We start from the raw sequence: 21,725 nt of genomic DNA, 5'->3' as shown, positions 1-21,725 counted from the left end.
TGATGAACTCTTTTAGTTTTTGCTTGTCTGAAAAGTTCTTTATCTCTCCTATTCTAAACGGTAATATTGCCAGGTAGAGTATCCTAGGTTGCAGGTTTTTCCCTTTCCACCCTTTGAATATGTTATGTGACTTCCTTCTGGCCCACAAAGTTTCTGCAGGCAAGTCAGCCTTATGGGAGGTCCCTTGTGTATGACTCTCTGTTTTTCTGTTGCTGCCTTTGGAATTCTCTCTTTATGTTTAAATTTTTCCATTTTAATTATGATATGCCTTGGTTTGGGTCCTTTTGTGCTCGTCTTGGTTGTGACCCACTGTGATTCCTGTGCCTGAATATCTGTTTACTTCTTTAGGTTTGGGAATTTTTCATCCATAATCATCTCAAATACATTTTGACCCCCTTCTCTCTTGCTTTTCCTTCTGGCACCCATATAATATGAATGTTGGAATGCTTAATGTTATCCCAGAAATCTCTAAAGTTGCTTTTATTTTAAAAAATTTGTTGTTCTTTTTGCTGTTCTGATTGGATGAGTTCTATTATTTCTATCTACCAGATCACTTATGCATTCCTCTGTATCACTTAGTCTGCTATTCATTCCTTATAGTGTGTGTTTAAATTTCAGCTATTGAATTCCCCATTTCTGACTGGGTCTTTTAAAAATATTTTCTTGTTCCTTGTTAAAATGTTCACTGTGTACATCAATTCTTTTCTCTAATTTAGTTAATATTTTTATTACCAATGCTTTGAATTCTTTGTCTAGTAAATTGTTTATTTGTTTTATTGTTTATTTTTTCAGAGGTTTTCTCTTGTTCTTTCAATTGAGAGTAGTTCCTCTGCCTTTTCATTTTGCTTAACTCTCTCTGCCTCTGTGAATTTATGTGAAACAGTTACCTATTGTGGTCTCAAAGGGGTGTTCATATGTGGGAACATCCCTGTAGTCTGCTACATGTGCCCAATGTCTTTAGGGGAGAGCTAGGTTTGATGTGGACACAAGACATGTCTTTCTTCAGGGTGTGATGGCAGCAGTTGGTAGGGAGTGGGGCTGGAGATGGAAGGGCTAGAACTGGCATCAAGTGTGAGTGGGACTTCCCTTCAGCTTGCGACCATTACCACTCTATCAGGGGGGTGGAGTCTGATTCCAATTTGCTGGAACAGAAGCCCTGAGGGTCAGGTTAACCTGGCACCATTCCCTTTAAGTGTGTGTTTTTTACCTTTCCTTGCACCAGGACTCTTGCCCAAAAGAAGGGAGTGCTGAAGCAAGTGAGGTCTGTATGCTGATAGAGGTTTGATGTGCTTCCTGTGTAGGTGCCCATGGCTCTGCTTAGATGCAGACTTTGGAGCAAGTCCTATTTGTCCCTCACAGTGATCACTGCCCCTAGCCTCTGCCACACCTACCCAGTTGTGGAACAAGTCTGCAGGGCTGGAAGGGTCCATGTGGACTCTCAGCAGGTAATGGAGGGTGAGTGGCTACCATCAGAGATTAGGCTGCTTGAGTAAGCACCAATAATGGCCACTGCACCCTGCCCAGGCTCTGCCCTGGGACCAGGTCTTCTGTGCATCCCATGGTCTTTTCCTGGTTGTGGCTGCCCCAGATCCAGTGCCACATTGTGATGTGTAGTCAGTGGGGCTGGCATATTTGTTCAGCTTGGGCTGGGGTGCATGGCAAGATCGTCATGGGAAACCTGGCAGCCGCTAGAGCAGACCTCTCTCTGCCCTGCCTCAGGAGCTAGCCAGTGAGTGAGCACTCCTCATGAGCTGAGTCCAGGCTTCCCACAGCCCTTCTGTTTGTCCCAGTGGCCCTCCAACCAGCCAAGTATGCTTGTCTCCCCTGTGTAGGACCCAGGACTGGGGAGCCCAGTCTGGCTTGAGCCACTCACTCCCCAGGGTGGGTGTCTGTCTGTGTAATCTCCCTTTTCCTCTGAGTCCCTTCCCAGGGGCACAGGTCCTGACCTAATCACTTTTCTTCCCTTCCTACTTGATTGCATGTGTATCTTTATTATAGCTTTGTTTGTAGGAGTTCTTCTGACAGTTTCCAGTTAGTTTTCAGTGAGAATTGTTCCACGTGTAGATGTATTTTTGATGTGTTTGTGAGGAGGTGAGCTCCACATCCTTTGTCTTTACCATCTTGATCCTTCCTAGAAATAAAAGTATATAGGTGCTAACACTATGCCAGGGCTAGAGGAGATGTGGTTATTATTTTAACAAATTCAATATTTCCTAAAAGCTTAGCTAATTAATTTTTTGTCTTCAAAAAACCTAAGTTCCTCTGTGTTCCTCCGTACCTTTTAGCACATGGTCTTTCTCATGAATAATTGAAAGCCTGTAGGTTAGGGTAAAAAACAAAACAAGACAAAACAAAACAAAACAAACCTCCCTTGTGGAGCTTTGAAGAGTAAAACAAGTGGAAGGGAAGTCATTTGTGTTGATTGGATTTTGATTCCAAGAATGCGATACCCTAGAAGTTTGGACCCACGCTGGTATTGTAGTTATGGATTTTAAATATTTATTGATTTTAACCTGTATAATCATCTTTTCATCATGTTTTCCTGTTTTCAGAAAACTTTGTGTATCAAAAAAATTACTGAACTACCCATGAGCTATTCAAATAGCTTAGATAGGCAAGTACCTATTGTTACCAAGGAAAACTGCTCTATTTCTCTCTTAGCTCCATGAATTTATGTCATACTTGCTTGTCAAAGCTGATGGGATTTCACAGCCCCAATTCCTGTCTGCTAGCCTAAGGCTGACAATTTCCATTTTTACAAATATTTTGGTAGTGATAGAAATAAGAACTCTTTATGATTTCAACCTAAGTAGTTTCCTCTCCACCCTGTGGAGATGCTCATCTTTAGTAAAAATAAGGCAAACCTAGTTCTCATCCATTCCCAGGACCTAGGACTGTGAAGTTGGACCTGCTGACTTGGTCCAGCTTTGTTCAACACATGCAGAATAACTTTTCCCCCCCCCCCTCACCAGAACCCTATGCTTGACGGCAGCCAGGATTCCTTATTGCATTCCGTGTGAACGTCATTGAACTCTGATCATTCAATGGTAGTGATTCTGAAGTTTCATCTCCTGATTCATCTCCTGAAATTCATCTTTCTAATTTCTGCTGTTCTGAATCTGAGCAGAGTTATGATGAGTTTAAGTGTTCATCAATTAATGTCAAAACGCAATGTAACACCTTCAGAACTAACTTTGACAACCACTAGAATACAAAATGAATGCACTAATGATCAGTTCTTGAGCAGAAAACATCTCAGAAATTTGTGATGATGAAACGTTTAAGCTCAGTTCAAAAAATATGCATGGGTTTTTAAAATGGGGATTAAAAATTTTGAACACAGAATGAAATGAGGGCACAAAGAACAGTCAGATGGTTCAAGGACTCTAAAACTCTTTTTCAAATTTAGAACTTTTCTATCCTTTTGATTAACTTCAGTTTACTCTGGTACTTGTTAGAGAGAAAAATTCAGTGGCCTCTCTGAAATTTCAACTCTCCCTGAAGTCATAGTTTGTTAGTATGTTTTATGGTTGTGATAGAAAACATGGGTATTTCTATTACTTGTAAGTGCTTCAAATCAATTCCATACCGATGATTTTCAGTGGAATGGGCTTACTTTCTTCTGGGGACAAAGCAATAATACACATACATTGTCGTGTACATTCACATGTGCTCCATTCCTTCTTTATTACACCCATGTCGTGAACTGATAGGGACTTGCAACTACCAGTTTGGGCCCAATCCACTCAAGGGAGGTTTTCAGTGCTCCCATATTGAGTGTTTGTGTCTCAACTTCAAGCAGGACTGTATGGTTCTTTGTCTCTTCTACAGGGGAAGTGGAAAATCCTTTATTTGGTGAGGGGGTATGAAAAATCTTTACTTTTTATTTTGATACACAGGTGCATGTGTTACAGTTGTGTTATAGAGCCTGCATATGTACAATTTTAGTAGATACTGCCAACTGTTTTTAAAATTGTTTTTCCAATAAATTCCCCAAATGTCAGTATATGTACATCCTTATCAATATTATCTTCAAAACTTTCATCAATTATTTCACCATGTCCAGCTGGCTCATTGGAATCCCAAGTGAGTGCACAATCCTTAGGGTGCTTTAGGAAGCCCATTGTGATCTGACCTCTGCCTGTCTTTACAGTCTGTCCTCATAATGAACCCTGGACATTACGATCAGCGTTGGCTTTCTGAGCAATCTGTGTTTCCTCTTTCACACTTCCAATCTTCACACAGCGTTCTCTTTGTGTGGATTTCCCTTTCCCTCCTTGTCATCCTAAAAGAGTCCTTCTCAGTGTTAGGTCAAGTTCTTTCTCCTCTGTGCTCTTGTAGAATTTAATTCTCTCTTACAGCATTTATCATATTTGTTAAAAGTTGTTTCTTCATCTGACTCTTGAACCTTTATCTTCAGCACCTAGGAATGAATCCAGTGCATATTGAGATCTCAATGTTTGTTTGTTAAATGAGTGAATGAGCTGATGAATGTATGACTGAGACCTGGCATTATACAATCCTTGCCTTTTCCCCCATTTTATTTCTAGTCTTACCAGGGAAAATTGGGTTCTAATAAAGCTAATTTCACAGAGTCCTAAGGCAGGAAGAGAACTTAAAGTTTCACAAATTATTTCATGTCTCCAAATGCCAGCAGAGTCTATTTACTATCTCAGATAGAGACAGTCATATGTGCTAAGTTGGGTAGCTAGTTGGTATGCAATTTGATTTTGGATTAACTTGAGGATTCTTCTGCTCTTCTCTCCCTACTTTCCTCTCCAACAACAAATACCTAAAGTATCTCTACCTACAGGCAAAATTAACATACAGATATATTCACTATTTTACCAAGATGTGTTGCATGGAATGTGTCCCATAAGATGCTTCCTGAGTAACAGACTCTATGGGCTAACTAACTTTGTGGGTTATGCCTGATTGTACCAGCCTTTGTTAGTTCAGGTCTTCCAGGAAGCAAATGCCAAAATAGAATTACATGCACATGAGATTTATTAGGGAAATACCTAAAGAATGAAGGGGAAGAAACAGGCACAGGCAGAGAAGCAAAGGTAGAAAAAAGGAAGATTGAATAGGAAGAATCTTAGATTATAGTGCAGTGCTAAGGAAGTTTCACTGAGGATGGGCACACCAGAGCTTAATCACTTGTTAGAAAAGTCTCATGTCTCACAGGAATGGGCTTGCACTGGTACCCACACTGTGCACTGCCAGGGAGAAATTGTGGTCTCAGCACAAATGCAATGGTGGACCCAGAGGGCTGGCAGCTGGGGCTGTCAGTCAACTTTTGCTCCCTGCAGCAGGAGATCTGAGAGGCACATTTTCATGGCTGTCTCACAGGCTCTACTCTAAAGGTAATTTGTATGTAGCATTCATGACATACCTATGAAAGTGGTAAGTTCTACTAATATATGCATTTTACAAGGCATAGGCAGGTTAAGTAACTTACCCAAAACCGAAGTAATGGATCTGGGATTGGAAACTAATGAATCTGGCCCCAGAGACTGTGATCTTAACCACTGCATTATATTGTCTCACAATATCCCCTTTTGGAGAATCATAACATAACATCCCAATACTCCATTCCATCCTATTGCTTTATCCACTTCTTATTTCACATTGTGCATAACTATGATCAAGGCTTTGAGAATTCTCCAGTAAAAAGAAATGTTTGTTTGTTTAGCCCAGTGCTTTCCAAATTTATTTACCTATGGAACCCATAGTTGATAATACTAGCGTTCTCTAGAACACATTTGGGAAAATACACTGTTTTAAATGATTAGCAACAAATTCTTTCCAAGGCGCAAGGTTCTATGGGAATTGAAAGAGACACTGTGAAGGCTGAGCTCTTAGGTGGGCAGAGATAAGTTGTTATAAATGCAAAGGGAGTTTGATAGGGATTGCATTGAATCTGTAGATTGCTTTGGGTAGTAGAGTCATTTTCACAATGTTGATTCTTCCAATCCAAGAACATGGTATATCTCTCCATCTATTTGTATCATCTTTAATTTTTTTCATCAGTGTCTTATAATTTTCTGCATACAGGTCTTTTGTTTCCTTAGGTAGGTTTATTCCTAGATATTTTATTCTTTTTGTTGCAATGGTAAATGGGAGTGTTTTCTTAATTTCACTTTCAGATTTTTCATCATTAGTGTATAGGAATGCAAGAGTTTTCTGTGCATTAATTTTGTATCCTGCTACTTTACCAAATTCATTGATTAGCTCTAGGAGTTCTCTGGTAGCATCTTTAGGATTCTCTATGTAGAGTATCATGTCATCTGCAAACAGTGACAGCTTTACTTCTTCTTTTCCGATTTGGATTCCTTTTATTTCTTTGTCTTCTCTGATTGCTGTGGCTAACACTTCCAAAGCTATGCTGAATAATAGTGGCGAGAGTGGGCAACCTTGTCTTGTTCCTGATCTTAGTGGAAATGGTTTCAGTTTTTCACCATTGAGGACGATGTTGGCTGTGGGTTTGTCATATATGGCCTTTATTATGTTGAGGAAAGTTCCCTCTATGCCTACTCTCTGCAGGACTTTTATCATAAATGGGTGTTGAGTATTGTCAAAAGCTTTCTCTGCATCTCTTAGAACACTCCCTAACACCATACACAAAAATAAACTCAAAATGCATTAAAGACCTAAATGTAAGGCCAGACACTATGAAACTCTTAGAGGAAAACATAGGCAGAACACTCTATGACATAAATCACAGCAAGATCCTTTTTGACCCAACTCCTAGAGAAATGGAAATAAAAGCAAAAATAAACAAATGAGACCTAATGAAACTTAAAAGCTTTTGCACAACAAAGGAAACCATAAACAAGACCAAAAGACAACCCTCAGAATGGCAGAAAATATTTGCAAATGAAGCAACTGACAAAGGATTAATCTCCAAAATTTACAAGCAGGTCACGCAGCTCAATAACAAAAAAGCAAACAACCCAATCCAAAAATGGGCAGAAGACCTAAATAGACATTTCTCCAAAGAAGATATACAGATGGCCAACAGACACATGAAAGAATGCTCAACATCATTAATCATTAGAGAAATGCAAATCAAAACTACAATGAGATATCATCTCACACCAGTCAGAATGGCCATCATCAAAAAAATCTAGAAACAATAAATGCTGGAGACGGTGTGGAGGAAAGGGAACACTCTTGCACTGTTGGTGGGAATGTAAATTGATACAGCCACTATGGAGAACAGTATGGACGTTCCTAAAAAACTAAAAATAGAACTACCATAGGACCCAGCAATCCCTCTACTGGGCATATACCCTGAGAAAACCATAATTCAAAAAGAGTCATGTACCAAAATGTTCATTGCAGCTCTGTTTCCAATAGCCAGGACATGGAAGCAACCTAAGCGTCCATCATTGGATGAATGGATAAAGAAGATGTGGCACATATATACAATGGAATATTACTCAGACATAAAAAGAAACGAGAGTTATTTGTAGTGAGGTGGATGGACCTAGAGTATGTCATACAGAGTGAAGTAAGTCAGAAAGAGAAAAACAAATACCATATGTTAACACATATATATGGAATCTAAGGAAAAAAAATATAGGTCATCAAGAACCTAGTAGCAAGACGGGAATAAAGACTCAGACCTACTAGAGAATAGACCTGAGGATATGGGGAGGGGGAAGGGTAAGCTATGACAAAGTGAGAAAGTGGCATGGACATATATACACTACCAAATGTAAAATAGATAGCTAGTGGGAAGCAGCCACATAGCACAGGGAGATCAGCTTGGTGCATTGTGACCACCTAGAGGGGTGGGATAGGGAGGGTGGGAGGGAGGGAGATGCAAGAGGGAAAAGATATGGGAACATATGTATATGTATAACTGATTCACTTTTTTATAAAGCAGAAACTAACACACCATTGTAAAGCAATTATACTCCAATAAATATGTAAAAAAAAATGCAAAGGGAGCAGAAGATTGAGATTCATGAAAACAGAGCTTAGGCTTCAGTTCCACCATTTCTGGTGAGGTGGCTTGGTTTGATAACCACTTATCCTCAGTGTTTTAGCTGTCAATCATGGATAATAGTGCCCATTTGCCAGTGTTATTCAAAGCAAGTACGAACTTATATAAAGGTGCTTATCCCAGTGTCTGGCATAAAGCAGCTGTGGTCAAATATCAATTTTCTTCCTTGATTTTCCCTCAAGAAAGACTAAATGCATTTAATTTACCCCTTAGCTGAGGGTTAGTTCTCTCAGTGAAAATTGTGTCTGCCTGACTAAAGTGCAGTGACTCTTTGCTTCAGGATATTCACTAAAAAAATTAATTGGACACTAGAAATTTTCTATTGAGAAAGGAATTAGGTAAAAATAGTGTTGTGGATTTGAGGGAATATCTATATATGGACTTTGATTAAAATCTAAGAGCATCTGTCTTTAACATATCTCTTGGAGGACAAGAAAGCTTGGAAGATTAGTTGTATCCCCCCTTGCTCTCCTCAGATTATAAAGATAAAAGTTGAATACCCAGGAATGAAAGGAGTAAAGGTAGAAGAACTATGAGCTCAGGAGAAGAGATGGGCAGAGACAGGCTGCTGTATTCCCTTTATACCCTGGGAAGGAAGTCCTCAGCTGATCCCTGTGCTAATTGCCCCAATGCTCCTCTCCCTTCTCCTGCTCTGAGACTCGTTGCGCAGCTCCGACCAATGGGCTTTACAATTCTGGGCTACGGGTGGGGATGGTCAGTTAACAGGACCTGAGCATTAGGACTTTCTACACTGAGGGGATATAGCACTGGAGACATGATCATTTGCCACTCTGCTTGTTTTTCTGTAATCCCAATGATATAAAATAGTCCATTACCCTTTCACTTTCCCCATGGAGATTTTACTTCCTTCTCCCTCCTGGGCTCATGATGGACTCTCTGGAAAGGCTTTTCCTCCTCTGGTCCTTCCTTTCTCATTCAACCTTCTACATTTTGCTTCACCTTTTTTTTTTTTTTTTTTTTTTTGTCCCTTGTTGGCTCCATTCTTCATTCTGACCCCTCCTCTTTGTCCCTTCTTCATTCTCTGCACAAGTTATTTATATGACAGTTTCACCTTCTTTCCCCTTCTAGGATTTGGCTCTTTCCCAGGTTTCTTTCTGTTACACCTGTGCTGCTATTTGATCATCTGTAGTCTTTAAGGGCTGGTCAGAGGCAGAGATGCTCCCTGCCAAAAGGCAAGGGCTGATTGATTCTGAATTAGCAGTCTGTAACTGACTCTGACCTTTATACCTTTTCTGGTACAGAAACAGATACAGTGAAGGACAATATGTGGGCTGCTAGGAAAATTGTATGACCAATCCCTTCCTTCCAAGCTAAAGAGACCAGATTTTATTTTGAGCCAGGCAGACTCTCCCCTTTGATTAAAAATCTTTTATTTTTTCAGAAATAGCAGGTTTACCTTAGTTCCCCTTTTTGTACTGAAATCCCACTGATCTTTCAAGGCTCAATACCCATGCTGCACCATCTGGGAGCATGAATTTCCCTGATACCCCTGTCAGAGGAAATTACTCCCTCCTCTCTGTTCTCAGGACACCTTGTTTTGGCCTCCCTAATGGCCCTCTGCCTAAGTTAGTTTGCACAACAGGTAGTTTTTGTGTCATTCTCCTCTGCTAAACTGTCGGCTCCTTAGGGGCACCTTCTTCAAATTTGTAGGACGAGGCTCAGCCAGATATTTTGGAAAGAGCAATGATTCTCAAGCTTTAGTGGCTGAGATATGAAATATACCAATGGACAATGGCCAGTCTATATAGGACAATAAAACCTGACCCACACCTCTATAGCAACCAGCCTGGGGAGCCAATCGGCCCAGAATAGTTAGAATTTGGTCAATGACTGCCAGCTTCACTAATTTTTGCCCCCACCTCCAACCCAGGACCACCCAGAGGAAGTGAAATATGTTCACAAACCAATCACATAGGATGCCCCACTTCTAGTTAGCCTTATCCAGCTTTCCCGCATCAATAACCTCCAATCAAGATATAGCTTAAGCTTTCCCTTTTTTTCCACTGTAAAGCTTTGCCACTCCCCTGACTGCCTTAGAGTCAAATGTAAGTGATGGTGGCTGATTTCCTTGCTATAGCAAGCTCTAAACATTAAACCTCTGTGTGTTTTCATTTGGATGGTCTTCATTTATTTCTGCACAGCATAAGAATCATGCAGAGAGCTTGTTAGTTGAATTGTCAAGATTCTAATTCAGTAGCTATGGGGTGGGGCCTGAGATTCTGCATTTTTTTTTATACAATGGAATATTACTCAGCCATAAAAGGAAATGAAATGGAGGTATTTGTAGTGAGGTGGATGGAGTTAGAGTCTGTCATACAGAGTGAAGTAAGTCAGAAAGAGAAAAACAAATACAGTATGCTAACACATATATATGGAATCTAAGGAAAAGAAAAAAAAAAGGTCATGAAGAACCTAGTGGCAAGACGGAGAGAGATTCTGCATTTTTAATGAGCCACAGGTGATCTTGAGTAGCACAGAATGAGATAGCATGTTCAGGTAATTATCAGATATTAATCTATGTTCTCTACACCAAATTTCTTTTCCCTTTCCCTTGCTGCATTCACACAGGGAAACTTTCCTGAGTTCAGTATCTCAGGGGAGAAATGAAGCAAGCAGGAAGGAAATACTCAGGGACTTTACTTCTGTGGGGTTTTTTTTCCCACAAAAATTCAGGTTTTTAGTGGTTCTTAACCTGGGGTTATTTTTCTCCCAGCAGGAAACATTTTGCATTTCAGATTGTCACAACTAAGAGATATTTACTGGGTGTGTGTAGATGCTACTAACATCTGTGGGGGAGGAAAACTTTTCCTTTCTTCTGTTCTGGTTTCTTTGACTGATCTAATTAAATTTCCATGAGATAAATTAACAGGAGAAAAACAAACTTAATTTTTTTTATGTACAGGAGCTCATAAAAATATGACTCAAAGAAGTGACCAAAGCAGGCAGTTTTTTCTACTTTTTAGACAAAGAAACAATAAATTTGTGAAGAATTGATAAAGAAGTTTGGGCTTGGGGTAGTAAATTAGGGAAGAAGTAACAAGGTTTGTTTACACAGCCTTCTTGGCCCTAAATTCCCTATCTCTGGTGATAAGGTCGTCTCTTTGCCTGCTGGTACATGGAGGATACCTTTCACATGGGGAATTTATTTCCTCCTTCTCAGGGGGTGAAGAAGAGTCAGAGTGTCCTTCTTGCACTGGCTGTTTCTTAAGTAACTTTAATTCAAAATAACCATTGTACCAGAATGACACACTTTGGGGTGACATATTCTGCTCCCCTTCATATCCTAGAATCCAAAGGACAAGCCCCCACTACAAAGAATTATCTGGTTCAGAATGTTAATGGTGCCAAAGTTTCGAAACCTTGATATAGAAGAAGCACAGAGAGAATGTTTGAAAGCAGCAAGGGCTTTCCCCATCTCCTAAAATTTCCTGGGTTGGGGGATCTAGAGTAGAGACATGTGTGGGGCATGGCCCATATAGAGGGGCCTTGTATCATGTTCCCTCGATAGACCTGTGGGGAGACAGAAGGACTTAGAGGAGGAGGGCTACAAGTTGAATCTGGATCAAGAGGGACAGTTGGATAGCCTCACTGTCCATACCCAATCCAAAGCTGCAGTTATCCCTTAGCATGGAAATGAGAGAGAAGGAGTTGCTTCAGGATGAACATGCCAGGTGAGAGGGAGAAGGAATACCTCAGGGGTAAACAATGGACAAATGACAGGACCAGATGGGAGGGCTTTTGGAAAACAAAAGGCATAGAAAATCAGAAATGGCTCCCTCTCCGTGCCTTATACTTTGAAAGCACCTGAAACTTAGATGCAGCCCTAGGAAAAGTGGGCCTGAATGGTCTGAGATTAATTTTCCAGTATAATAAGAGGCTGTGGGAAAATAAATCTTCCTGTATTTTTTGTTGTTCATGGTTAATCTGTTCTGCTTCAGAAACCTTGTGTGAGTATTCGGGGTAATATTAATAAGTATGCATATTAAAAACTTAACAGAATCCAAAAAAAACAAACTGAGTTAGAGAAACAGAATAGTTCCTACCTAGCTGAGTTTTGGTCTGAACTCCTAATAATCAAAACTATCTACCCCACGGTTCATCATGGACATTAAGAATTGAAGCCGTGCCTTATTGTCTATATTAATATGACTTTGTGCTTTTCCTCTGTCTTCAGTAGTGTAACTTTACTACTCAGGCAAATGGCCTGATTATTCATTATAGGAAGTTCCCAAAAGACCCATCAACTCTTCAGTGGAAAACATCAACAGACAGTTTAAGCCTTATGATTTTTAAATCCTTCTCCTAAAAATCCTTACCTTACCCTTTCCACCAATCCTGGACTATTGTATTATAATCTTTAACAATTCTAATCAAGCCCCCAAAATTGCCCCCTCAACCCCCTGGAAAGATATGCCTTAAATCAAACTTCCAAATCTCAGTACATTCTGACCTTACCTTTCCCCTTCTCAAATGTTGCCAAAGCAGTGCTAGGTGGTTTTCTCCCTGAACTGTGGTAAGCAATATACTCAGATTTGTCTCTCAACAGGTTATGTTGGACATATGTGGGGAGCCAACTTTCCATGCTTGGCAATCACAGTAACAACAATCAAGGAGTGCTATCTTTGTTCCAAATGTTTCCCTTTTCCTGGACCTCCTTGTGTCCTCAGTCCTCCTGATTTCATACATCAGCGGTCCCCAAACTTTTTGGCACCAGGGACCAGTTTTGTGGAAGACAATTTTTCCAGGGAGGGAGGGCGGGGGGTGTTGGTTCAGGCAGTAATGCCAGTGATGGGGAGTGGCAGATGAAGCTTCGCTAGCTCGCCCACCACTCACCTCCTGTGGCACTGTTCCTAACAGGCCATGGACTGGTACCAGTCTGCGGCCCGGGGGTTGGGGAACCCTGGCATACATCATCCCATATACACAACTGTATGCTTGCATGGGTGCAACTTGTTCATTGTTCTTTTGGTGATTGCAAAAGGGGTCCAAGTTGTGTCTAGAGGCAAGGAGGCAATGACCAGCAGAAGCAAGCAGTTTGCTTCACAGGACTCTTATCTGGCTGGATGCTTCTGGGATTTGTGTACACCTGGGTCGGTTGATTATTGATGGGGAAATATAATTAACAACAGAATTTTCTCCCAACACGGATAAGCTCTCCACAAAAGTACTAGAGAAATAAAATGGTTTTATTATTGAATAATTGTTAAGCCAGAATGTGATATGCAACACAGGCAATCTGCTAAGAGAGTGCAAAGACAGAAAGGAACCTCATCCCCTTATATCGTCAACAGACACAACCCATTCCATACATGCTCTCAGTAACTAGTGCTCAAGAGGACTTGACAGCACCCTTGGTCACACACAGTTCATTCTAACTTCTGGTAATCAGGGTGATCATCTGTGTTAACTAATTGGCTCTATACAAAGGAAAAACAAATTTCTCATATCTTTATGACGAGAGGTAGTTTTGCAAATTTGGAGGAAGATACTCACCAAAGTTAGGCTCTTAGTCTTCCACAGAAATAGGAGTGCTATCTCCCTTGATGTTAGCATTTCAAAAAGATGGCTCCCAGGTCCTTGAAAAAGGCATTCCTGAGTCATACACCTGACAAAAAGCCTATCTAGTTTTCAAAAAGATATATATAGATTTCAAAGTGAGAAGAAAGTACTTACCATTTTAAGTTTTCTAAAGTCAGTTCTCTAAGAAAAAGGAGGGGAGGGGAATCTCTTCCCTTATTTTAAACAGGGAGAATTAAGCCTCTTATTTAAACATTTTATTTCACCTTACATTATGCAGGGATCTGACTGAAATAATCAGTTCTGCCATGGTGGTTATTTCATCTGTGAGGGGTAAAATTTGTGCCTCAATGGAACGCTATGTACTTTCTAGAGCACATCGTGAGGGTTATCTAATTCTAGACTTCCACTGTCTTTGTGCTATTTTGCCACTCTGTAAATTGCAGATAACTGACAGCAATGCAAAATAATTCCTGTTCATAGACATGCAAATTCTGTCCTATCCAGTAGAAGTTCAACTGACTATCCTCCTCTACCATGGATGAGGCCAGTTTTGCCTCCATTTGCACATTCATTTTAATATTTCCTACCTATAGAGGTATCTCTTCTTTGTCTTCTCATTTTGAACCAATTTTCCCATCTTACTTGTTCTCTCACTGAGTAATGAGCTAAATAAAATCTTTAACATGTGTTTATTTTATATCTGTACGAAAGGCAGGATTTTACCTTTTCTTTGAAAATTACCCTTTAACACCTGGCACAGATCCAGTCTTATCAGTATTTCCAAATTCCGTTCTTAGCTCTAAACTTGGCTGTATGACTTTGGTGAGATCCTTATTAATAACTTATTAAATTTTTAGGTGCTAGTTAGGAAAAAATAGTAAAAATGAACACTGAACAGGAGTGGAACCTGGTCAGAATGCCTCTGACAACTCCATAGATATATACTGTGTAATCTGGTTCATTTAGTTAGGAGAGTGGGATTAATTTTGTTCACCTTTTTTTCATCAGTAGTTCTTTGTATCCTTTGTACTTGATGGTCAGCCTTTTATTTATATAATGCACTTTATTCTGATACTCAGGGGGAAGGTGACATTTGTTCGTCTTCTAGTTTTATAATGTTATGGGTTGTTTGCTTTTTACTGTTCTCAAAATGGCATCAGGATTTATGGTACGATTCTTCTGGTCCCATGAACTTCATATCTCCATCCTTGGCAGTTCTCCAATGTCTGGAGCTTCTGAGGGAGGCCAATAATAATAATGACAATAATGCTTTACCCAGGTATTGTAGATGATGCACTTGATGTGGGAAATTTTTTCTAATACCTTCAGAGGAGAGGCATTTGATCTGAAGCATGAGATGTGATAAACTCACCAGTGTCGTAACTGAGAAGAAATTTTAAATTATTTTCTATTATTATAGTTCTGGCATTAAACATGTAGTTGACTCCTACCTTGTCATTTACTAGCTGCATTGCCTTAGGTAAAGTGAGTTAATCTCTCTACGCATCAGTTTACCCTTTTCTTAAATGGAGATAGGGATAGTATCTACCTCCAAAGCCCTTGCTCATGTTCTCTGTCAGCAATGTTCTTCTTTCTTCTAGCTGCCAAATGGAAACCTTTCAGAAGTCAGCTCAAATAACAATTTTCTCAGGGAGGGTTTCCCTTCTCTCTCTTCCAGTTACACTCTCCCAGAGCATCTTATAATTTAAAAAAAATCACATAGTTCACAATTTATAATCATATGTGGATGAGTGTGTTTATTCAATTTCTGCCTCCTCTTCTAGGGTGTGGGGTCCATGAGCGTGTAGGTGGGGTAAGATTCTATCTCTCTATGCCCAATACTTCATACTGTGCCAGGCAAGAAGTCAGTGCTCAATAAATAGATAAATATTTTCAAAGTTTTATTGAACCTGTCACAACATTGTTTCTGTTCCATGTTTTGTTTTGTTTTGTTTTTTTGGCCACGAGGCATGTGGGATCTTAGCTCACCTACCAGGGATCGAACCCACATCCCCTGCATTGGAAGGTGAAGTCTTAATCACTGAACTGCCAGGGAAGTCCTCAATAAATATTTGTTGATTGAATAAATGAAATATTTAAAATGGTACCCTAAACAGAGAAGCACTTAATAAATGTTACTTGCCCTTTTTGTTGCATTCAAAAGAGGAAATTCAGGACATTTAAAAGGCAGTAGATTGAAGATGGCCTCTTTTTGATATTCAGATAAACTAAGAACATTTTTCAGCATAACCTTTTTCTATGTAATATATATTCTCTATTTACCACTATTTAAAAATAATATCTCACCCCACAAAGCTCTGAAATGCGAGTCAAATGCTTGACTTCTTATCTCATATTCTATACATGGAGCATATTGTGTGCTGATGGTATTTGCTTGATCATCAAATTAATTTTTCTTTAAACTTTTATTTATTAATTATTTTTAACATCGTTATTGGAGTATAATTGCATTACATTGTTGTCTCTCTTTCTGCTGTATAACAACGTGAATCAGCTATACATATACATATATCCCCATATCCCCTCCCTCTAGAACCTCCCTCCCACCCTCCCTATCCCACCCTTCTAGGTGGTCACAAACACCAAGCTCATCTCCCTGTGCTATGCACCTGCTTTCCACTAGCTATCTATTTTACATATGGTAGTGTATATATGTCAATGCCACTCTCTCACTTCGTCCCAGCTTACCCTTCCCCATTCCCGTGTCCTCAAGTCCATTCTCTACATCTGCATCTTCATTCCCGTCCTGCCCTTAGGTTCTTCAGAAATTTTTTTTTTTTTGGTTCCATATATATATGTGTTAGCATATGGTATTTGTTTTCCACTTTCTGACTTACTTCACTCTGTATGACAGATTCTAGGTCCATCCACCTCACTACAAATAACTGAATTTTGCTTCTGTTTATGGCAGAGTAATATTCAATTGTATATATGTGCCACATCTTCTTTATCCATTCACCTGTCGATGGACACTTAGGTTGCTTCTATGTCCTGGCTATTATAAATAGTGCTGCAATGAACACCGTGATATATGTTGCTTTTTCAATTATGATTTTCTCAGGGTATATGCCCAGTAGTGGGAATGCTGGGTCATATGGCAGTTCTCTTTTTAGTTTTGTAAGGAACCTCCATACTGTTCTCCATAGTGGCTGTATCAATTTACATTCCCACCAACAGTGCAAGAGGGTTCCCTTTTCTCCACACCTTCTCCAGCATTTGTTGTTTGTAGATTTTTTAATGATGGCTATTCTGACTAGTGTGAGGTGATAGCTCATTGTAGTTTTAATTTGCATTTCTCTAATGATTAGTGATTTTGAGCAACCTTTCATGTGTTTTTTGGCAATCTGTATATCTTCTTTGGAGCAATGTCTATTTATGTCTTCTGCCCATTTTTGGATTGGGTTGTTTGTTTTTTGGATATTGAGCTGCATGAGCTGCTTGTATATTTTGGAGATTAATCCTTTGTCAGTTGCTTAGTTGGCAAATATTTACTCATATTCTGAGGGCTGCCCTTTCGTCTTGTTTATGGTTTCCTTTGCTGTGCAAAAGCTTTTAAGCTTCATTAGGTCCCATTTGTTTATTTTTGTTTTTATTTCCCTTTTGCTAGGAGGTGGGTGAAAAAGTATCTTGCTATGATTTCTGTCTTAGAGTATTCTGCCTATTTTATCTCTAAGAGTTTTATAGTGTCTGGCTTAAAATTTAGGTCTTTAATCCATTTGGAGTTTATTTTTGCATATGGTGTTAGGGAGTGTTCTAATTTCATTCTTGTACATGTAGCTGTCCAGTTTTCCCATCACCACTTATTGAAGAGGCTGTCTTTTCTCCATTCTATATTCTTGCCTCCTTTATCAAAGATAAGGTGACCATATATGTGTGGGTTTATTTGTGGGCTTTCTATCCGGTTGCATTGATCTATATTTCTGTTTTTCTGCCAGTACCATACTGGCTTGATTACTGTAGCTTTGTAGTATAGTCTGAAGTCAGAGAGCCTGATTCCTCCAGCTCCATTTTTCGTTCTCAAGATTGCTTTAGCTATTCGGGGTCTTTTGTGTTTCCATAGAAATTGTGAAGTTTTTGTTTTTAGTTCTGTGAAAAACGCCATTGGTAGTTTGATAGGGGTTGCATTGAATCTGTAGATTGCTTTGGGTAGTATAGTCATTTTCACAATGTTGATTCTTCCAATCCAGGAACATGGTATATCTCTCCATCTATTTGTATCATCTTTAATTTCTTTCATCAGTGTCTTATAATTTTCTGCATACAGGTCTTTTCTCTCCTTAGGTAGGTTTATACCTAGGTATTTTGTTCTTTTGTTGCAATGGTAAATGGGAGTGTTTCCTTAATTTCTGTTTCAGATTAGTCATCATAAGTGTATAGGATTGCAAAAGATTTCTGTGCATTAAATTTGTATCCTGCTACATCACCAAATTCATTGATTAGCTGTAGAAGTTTTCGGTAGCATCTTTAGGATTCTTTATGTATAGTATCATGTCATCTGCAAACCGTGACAGTTTTACTCCTTCTTTTCTGATTTGGATTCCTTTTATGTATTTTTCGTCTCTGGTTGCTGTGGCTACAACTTCCAAAACTATGTTGAATAATAGTGGTGAGAGTGGGCAACCTTGTCTGTTTCCTGATCTTAGTGGAAATGGTTTCAGTTTTTCACCATTGAGAATGATGTTGGCTGTGGGTATGTCAATATGGTGTTTATTATGTTGAGGTAAGTTCCCTCTATGCATACTTTCTGGAGGGTTTCTATCATAAATCGGTGTAGAATTTTGTCAAAAGCTTTTTCTTCATCTATTGAGATTATCATATGGTTTTTCTCCTTCAATTTGTTAATATCGTGTATCACATTGATTGATTTGCATATATTGAAGAATCCTTGCATTCCCCCCACTTGATCATGGTGTTTGATGCCTTTAATGTGCTGCTGGATTCTGTTTGCTAGTATTTTGTTGAGGATTTATGCATCTATATTCATCGGTGATATTGACCTGTAGTTTTCTTTTTTTCTGACATGTTTGTCCGTTTTTCGTATCAGGGTGATGGTGGCCTCGTAGAATGAGTTTGGGAGTATTCCTCCCTCTGCTTTCTTTTGGAAGAGTTTGAGAAGAATGGGTGTTAGTTCTTCTCTAAATGTTTGATAGAATTAACCTGTGAAGTCATCTGCTCCTGGGCTTTTGTTTGTTGGAAGATTTTTAATCACAGTCTCAATTTCAGTGTTTGTGTTTGGTCTGTTTATATTTTGTATTTCTTTCTGGTTCACTCTCAGAAGGTTGTGCTTTTGTAAGAACTTGTCCATTTCTCCCAGGTTGTCCATTTTATTGGCATATAGTTGCTTGTAGTAATCTCTCATGATCGTTTGTATTTCTGCAGTGTCAGTTGTTACTTCTACTTTTTCATTTCTAGTTCTATTGATTTGAGTCTTCTCCCTTATTTTTCCTGATGAATCTGGCTAATGGTTTATCAATTTTGTTTATCTTCTCAAAGAACCAGCTTTTAGTTTTATTGATCTTTGCTATCATTTACTTCATTTCTTTTTCATTTATTTCTGATCTGATCTTTATGATTTCTTTCCTTCTGCTAACTTTGGGCTTTCTTTGTTTTTCTTTCCCTAAATGCTTTAGGTGTTAGGTTAGATTGTTTATTTCAGATTTTTCTTGTTTCTTGAGGTAGGATTGTATTGCTATAAACTTCCCTCTTAGAAATGCTTTTGCTGCATCCCACAGGTTTTAGGCCATCACGTTTTCATTGTCATTTGTCTCCAGGTATTTTTTGATTTCCTCTTTGATTTCTTCAGTGATCTCTTGGTTATTTAGTAGTGTATTTTTTTTAGTTTCCATGTGTTTGTATTTTTTACAGCTTTTTTCCTGTAATTGATATCTAGTCTCATAGTGTTGCTGTCAGAAAAGATACATCGTATGATTTCAATTTTTAAAAATTTACCAAGGTTTAATTTGTAACCCAAGATATGAACTATCCTGGAGAATGTTCCATGAGCACTTGAGAAGAAAGTGTATTCTGTTGTTTTTGGATGAAATGTCCTATAAATATCAGTTAAGTCCATCTTGTTTAATGTGTCATTTAAAGCTCGTGTTTCCTTATTTATTTTCATTTTTGTTGATCTTTCCATTGGTGAATTTGGGGTGTTAAAGTCCCCTACTATGATTGTGTTACTGTCAGTTTCCTCTTTTATGGCTGTTAGCATTTGCCTTATGTACTGAGGTGCTCCTATGTTGGGTGCATAAATAGTTACAATTGTTATATCTTCTTCCTGGACTGAATTGATCCCTAGAGCATTATATAGTGTCCCTTTTTGTTTCTTGTAGTAGTCTTTATTTTAACGTCTATTTTGTCTAAAATGAGAATTGCTACTGCAGCTTTGTTTTGATTTCCATTTGCATGGAATATCTTTTTCCATCCCTTCACTTTCAGTCGTATATGTCCCTACGTCTGAAGTGGGTCTGTTTTAGACAGCATATATATGGGTCTTCTTTTTGTATCCATTCAACCAGTCTATGTCTTTTGTTTGGAGCATTTAATCCATTTACATTTAAGGTAATTATCGATATGTATATTCCTATTACCATTTTCTTAATTGTTTGGGGTTTGTTATTGTAGGTCTTATCCTTCTCTTGTGTTTCCTGCCTAGGGAAGTTCCTTTATCATTTGTCGTAAAGCTGGTTTGGTGGTGCTGAATTCTCTTAGCTTTTGCTTGTCTGTAATGGTTTTAATTTCTCCATCAAATCTGAATGAGATCCTTGCTGGGTAGAGTAATCTTGGTTGTAGGTTTTTCCCTTTCATCACTTTAAATATGTCCTGCCCCTCCCTTCTTGCTTGCAGAGTCTGCTGAAAGATCAGCTGTTAACCTTATGGAGATTCCCTTGTATGTTATTTGTTGCTTTTCCCTTGCTGCATTTAATATTTTTTCTTTGTATTTTAATTTTTGATGCTTTGATTAATATGTATCTTGGCATGTTTCTCCTTGGATTTGTCATGTATGGGACTCTCTGCACTTCCTAGACTTGATTGACTATTTCCTTTCCCATATTAGGGAAGTTTTCAACTATAAGGTCTTCAAATATTTTCTCAGTCCCTTTCTTTTTCTCTACTTCTTCTAGGAGCCCTTTATTCAAATGGTGGTGCGTTTAATGTTGTCCCAGAAATCTCTGAGACTGTCCTCAATTCTTTTCATTCTATTTTCTTTAATCTGGTCTGCGGTAGTAATTCCCACTATTTTATCTTCCAGGTCACTTATCCATTCTTCTGCCTCAGTTATTCTACTATTGATTCCTTCTAGAGAATTTTTAATTTCATTTATTTTGTTGTTCATCATTGTTTGTTTGCTCTTTCATTCTTCTGATTCTTGTTAAAAGTTACTTGTATTTTCTCCCTTCTATTTCCAAGATTTTGGATCATGTTTACTATCATTACTCTGAATTCTTTTTCAGGTAGACTGCCTATTTCCTCTTCATTTGTTTGGTCTGGTTGATTTTTACCTTGCTCCTTCTTCTGCTGCATATTTCTCTGTCTTCTCATTTTGCTTAACCTACTGTGTTTGGGGTCTGCTTTTCACAGGCTTCAGGTTTGTAGTTCCTGTTGTTTTTGGTGTGTGCCCCCAGTGGGTAAGGTTTGTTTAGTGGGTTGTGTAGGCTTCCTGGTGGAGCGGACTGGTGTCTGTGTCCTGATATATGAGGCTGGATCTTGTGTTTCTGATGGGCAAGTCTGCGTCCGTTGGTGTGTTTTGGGGTGTTTGTGACCTTATTATTATTTTAGGCAGCCTCTCTTCTAATGTGTGGGGTTGTCTTCCTGTCTTGCTAGTTGCTTGGCATTGGGTGTCCAGCACTGTAGCTTGCTGGTCTTTGAGTGGATCTGGGTCTTAGCATTGAGACAGAGATCTTTGGGAGAGCTCTCGCCGATTGATATTATGTGGGGCTGGGAGGTCTCTGGTGGTACATTGTCCTGAACTTGGCTCTCCCACCTCAGAGTCTCAGGCCTGACACCTGGCCAGAGCACCAGGACCCTGTCAGCCACACAGCTCAGAAGAAAAGGTAGCAAATAAAGAAATAAAGAAAAATAATTAAATAAATTAAAGTTATTGCAATAAAAAATTTTAAAAAATATTATTAAAATAAAAAATTTTTAA

Source organism: Balaenoptera musculus, chromosome 13 (genome assembly GCF_009873245.2).
Source record: "Balaenoptera musculus isolate JJ_BM4_2016_0621 chromosome 13, mBalMus1.pri.v3, whole genome shotgun sequence".
In the NCBI taxonomy this organism is placed as follows: domain Eukaryota; kingdom Metazoa; phylum Chordata; class Mammalia; order Artiodactyla; family Balaenopteridae; genus Balaenoptera; species Balaenoptera musculus.
This window is presented reverse-complemented; position numbering follows the sequence as displayed.